We start from the raw sequence: 4,964 nt of genomic DNA, 5'->3' as shown, positions 1-4,964 counted from the left end.
CCTCAGTAAAGAGTTATGTTTTTGTGGATGTTGTCAAGGACAAATTCGCCCCTCACCAGTATTGCCACCCTCACAGAATCTCTTCACTATAAATTAAGTGCTCATGTTTTTAACTTATTGGTAATTAGGAAATGAATGAATTTAAAGAACAGGATTCTATCAATATAACTGATCAAAACTACAGAGGAGAATTCTGCCTACTGTGAACTAGATTTATGCAGCAATGTATATCCAAACGATATTAAGACATTAAAGGTAGCAGGAAGGAATATTTTGGATAGTATGGTGATTTGGCCCATTTGGCAGGCTGTGGAACAAATCTGTTGAGTACTTTATTGTGGCATATAATGATATTATCAGTTCTGACATACCTTGGATAATGGCCAGAGAGAAAGCATTTATCTACCACGTGCATCTACCTAAGCCTGGAACAAAATATCATTTTTATTAAACAATTCACATACCTGCAGCCTTGATTTTTATTTAATGTATTACCTTGCAGATGCAAATGACCTTTTTACAACTTCAATTTTGTTTTTTGTTTTCTTTTATTTCACTCAAGTGAGTTGGAAACTGGCATTCCAATTAAAAGTAAGCTTGGTTGGTTTGCTATGATGAATTTTCAGGTAAGTGCGCATAGACCTGGGTACACCTATTCATCTGGAAGCCAAACATATTGAACCAAGTAAGGTAATAATAATAATCATCAGATATACTGCTAGGATCATAAACTGGACACAGGACAGCTTGGATAGGAAAACAAGAAAACTGATAACCATACACTATGGGCTGCATCCGTGTAGTGACATCAACAGGCTATATTTGCCCAGAAAAGCAGGTGGCAGAGGACTTTTGCAAGTGAAGCAGACAGTTGAAGAAGAGAAGCATGCTTTGGCAGATTATATGAAAGACAGTGTTGAACCAGCTTTGATGGAGGTCAACAAGAGGAAGCTGCTCAAAGTGCAGCGAACCAAGAATCAATATAGAAAAACAGTGATGCAAACTCGGGCTGACAGCTGGTGTAACAAAGCACTGCATGGACAGTTCCTTGAAAAGATCCAAGGAAAAGTAGATAAGGAAAAGACCTGGTTATGGCTGACCAACGGAACACTGAAGAAAGAAACAGAAGGCCTTATTCTTGCAACCCAAGAACAAGCCATCAGAACGAATGTAATCAAAGCCAGAATAGAAAAATCTGCTGATGACCCCAAATGCAGACTCTGCAAAGAAGTGGATGAAACCATTGATCACATACTGAGCTGTTGCAAGACAATAGCTCAGACTGACTACAAACAATGTCACAACACAGTCGTTCAGATGGTCCACTGGAACTTGTGTCACAACTACCATCTGCCTGTAGCAAAGAACTAGTGGGATCATAAGCCTGAAAAAGTGGTTGAAAATGAGCATGCAAAATTACTGTGGAACTTCCAAATACAGACTAACAAAGTTTTGGAACACAATACCCCGGATATCACGATTGTGGAGAAGAAAAAAGAGTGGATCATCGACATTGCCATACCTGGTGACAGCAGAATCGACGAGAAACAACTTGAAAAAGTCACCAGATATCAGGACTTGAGAATCGAACTGCAGAGACTCTGGCATAAACCAGTGCAGGTGGTTCCAGTGGTAATTGGCACACTGGGTGCTGTGCCTAGGCAAGAACTTAAAAACAATTGGTGCTGACAAGATCACCATTGGTCAGATGCAGAAGGCTACCTTACTGGGATCTGCTTGCATAATCCGCCGATACATCACGCAGTCCTAAACACTTGGGAAGTGTTCGACTAGTGATTTGTGATACAAAACCCAGCATGGTTATCTCATTTGCTGTGAATAATAATAATAATAATAATAATAATAATAATAATAATAATAATAATAATAATAATAATAATAATAATAATAATAATAATAATAATAATAATAATAATAAAAACAAAGCTGTAAAGGACCTTGGAGGTCATGTAGCACATCCCCATGCTCAAGCAGGAGAGTCTATGCCATTTTAGACAAATGACTGTCCAGTCTCTTCTTGAAAATCTCCAATGATGAGGCACCCACAACTTCTGAAGGCAAGCCTTTCCACTTATTGATAGTTCTCATTGTTAGGAAATTTCTCTTTAGTTCTAGCTTGCTTCTTTCCTTTAGTTTCCATCCATTGGTTCTTGTCTTGCCGTCTGGTGCTTTGGAAAATAATTTTCCCCCTCTTCTTTGTGGCAGCCCAAATATTGGAACACTGCTACAATATGTCCCCTAGTCATTCACTTCACCAAACTAAACATACCCAGTTCCTGCATCTGTTCTTTATAGTGTCTAGCCCTCTAATCATCTTTGTTACTCTTCTCTGCATTCTTGCCAGAATCACAACATCTGCATTCAAAACTATATGCGGTATTCCAAGTGTGGCCATACTAAGATTTTATAAAGCCATATTAGTACTTCATATGATCTTGGTTCTGTCTCTCTATTAATGCAGTTTAGGATTGCATTGGCTTTTTTTGGCACTGCTGCACATTATTGGCTCATATTTAAGTGATTGTCCACTTGGATTCGAAGATCTGTCTCACAGTTACTGGCATTGAGCTAGGTTTGACCTAGTCTGTACCTATATAGTTGTTTTTTCTTGCCTAAGTGTAAAATCTTAATTTTATCTACATTGAATTTCATATTTTAGATAAGACCCAGTGTCAAATTTGCACATACAAATTGCCCATACGCAAAACATTGGAAAGTATTCTTTTCTTTTAGTGTTTTAGACTCTTTTTTCTGTCAATTTCAAATTCTGGGATTGAATGGAGAGTAGATGGCAGAAACGCATATTATGAAATATGAAGTATCAGATTGTTGAAACCAAGGCTGAGTGAAGACAATTTATCAAAATCTAGAGAGTATGTGTCTGCAAGTCTCCCTGTGTATGCATTTTAAATCTCATTAATCGTACCACTGATTTTCTAGAAGATGTATATCATCTGGGAGGAACCAAGGATTACTTAGTATCCATATAAAATTCATAAATGTTATTGTGTTACAACATTTTGTACTGTCATGAGAGGGGAATATACACAAAGTCTTGGCAATCTCCTCTTGGATTTGCAAGAATTCTGTATCTGAGCTCTGAGATGTCGCAGAGTGATATAGTAAGATGATATTGATCAGTGTGCCAAAACCTCATATTTCTATTTTAAAACTCTGTGTGATTTGTTTCCTTTATTCCTGTTCCAAGTATTATCTGAGGTATTTTTATGGTTTCCACATAGCAGTGATATGTATACTATTTAAAGCCAACTAGCAGAGACAAAAGAAGGAAAGGAAAGGAAAGGAAAGGAAAGGAAAGAAAAGGGAAGGAAGGAAGGAAGGAAGGAAGGAAGGAAGGAAGGAAGGAAGGAAGGAAGGAAAAAAAGAAAGACAAGGAAGGAAGGAAAAATACAACAATAGTGAAATAGTGTGGTATAATAGAATAAGCTGAGACATAATAAAACAAATATTAGCCTCCACAGCTAGATACTGGAAAGAATCTAAACTTTTAACATTTGTTAAAATGAATGTGGGAAAAATTAGAGTGGTTAGCTTAATATTTGTGCTGGAAAACTTAGCATACAGTATGATTAAAGATAACATTATTGTAGAATAATATAGAATAAATATAGAACAAATCTTATAAAGACATAGATATGGCAAAGGAAATTTTCCCCACCCCAATATTCCTTTAGAGTTCTTTGAAAATTATCCAGTATATGGATTGGAATAATAGAAACTCAGTAAAATCTCCTGAGCAAGTTTACCAGTGTAAAAGAATAGACCCTTTTTCTCCAATTAAACAAGTGAGACAAGCAAACATAGCAGTACAATATCTACTTTAAACCAGTTAGCTGTTAGAGCTAGAGATAAACTATTATTCCAAAGTTGAGAGGTGGGACAGGACACTTGCTATGTGCCACTGGTTGCCATATTTTGTTTTTAAAAAACCTTCCTTACTAATATGTTCAAACTTTAGTTATATATGCTCCCTCACCAAGAATCTCCCTCCCTCCCTCCCCCTCTCTCTCATCTATCTATCTATCTATCTATCTATCTATCTATCTATCTATCTATCTATCTATCTATCTATCAATCTATCTATCTATCTATCCAATTTATTTTAGAAACAAAAACTCTGAATAGTGTATAACAAAGCTAGAAAGTGTTTGTAAATACATTAAAATGGACAAAACCAAATTAGAACAATATGCGTTGTAATGTCACACAGTTGCCTATCACTTTAAACAACAACTGGTTTGGTAGAACTGGATGAAATTTACCTTCTTGAAGTTCAAAGTGACTAAATCTTAACAATTTGAGACATGCTGCATAGGTCTGTGCGCACGAGGGTACAGTCAGTAGATGATTTTCAATGTTACTTTTCAAAATATTACCTCCAGTTTGCTTATGGTTGGGAACCTGGAGACCAAGTAAAAGAGTGTTCCATCTTGTTATACAATAAAGTCAAATGTTTGTCCTCCTGAGCTGCTTGAGCTCAGGAGGACAGCATGAATTTGATAGAAAAAGTATGGTTCATACATACAATCTCTTCTAAATACCCATGTGACTGCTCATGCTGGCAACTTAATATCTAAGAGGCTGTAATTAAGTCAGGCTTCTTTGTTAGCTCCCCCCCAATGCTGTCACTTTTGGCCCAATAATGCTTCCTTGTCAAGTAATGTGATTATTTAGAAACAGGCCAGCTTCTGCATACAATTCAGCAGAAGGTTTGGCAACTTTGAGGGTTTTCCAGTGGCTTTATGTGATTTTTTAAAATTATGATTAAAGAGCATTCTAAATTCACTGAACTGTGGAGAAGGTGCAGAGACAACCAGCCTGAAGGATCAAAGGGCTGCAACCATTCCCCAGAGGAGAAGAACATACAGTGTTTGGAACTCTGTAGTTTAAAGTGATGGGGGAAAAAGCAGAGAAATTAGAAC

General features: G+C 36.8%; 1 pseudogene; it reads left to right on the top strand.

Annotated features, from left to right (window-relative positions):
• Window positions 1–614: 614 nt before the first annotated feature.
• LOC148133450 (uncharacterized) lies at window positions 615–1,822 on the top strand (annotated as a pseudogene).
• The last annotated feature ends 3,142 nt before the right edge of the window (window positions 1,823–4,964 follow it).

This window comes from Notechis scutatus, chromosome 1 (assembly GCF_049901735.1).
Source record: "Notechis scutatus isolate UNSWTSFEM ecotype Mainland chromosome 1, rNotScu1.2, whole genome shotgun sequence".
In the NCBI taxonomy this organism is placed as follows: Eukaryota; Metazoa; Chordata; class Lepidosauria; order Squamata; family Elapidae; genus Notechis; species Notechis scutatus.
Note: the sequence above shows the minus strand (reverse complement) of the source record. Positions and strands in the feature narration are given on the sequence as shown.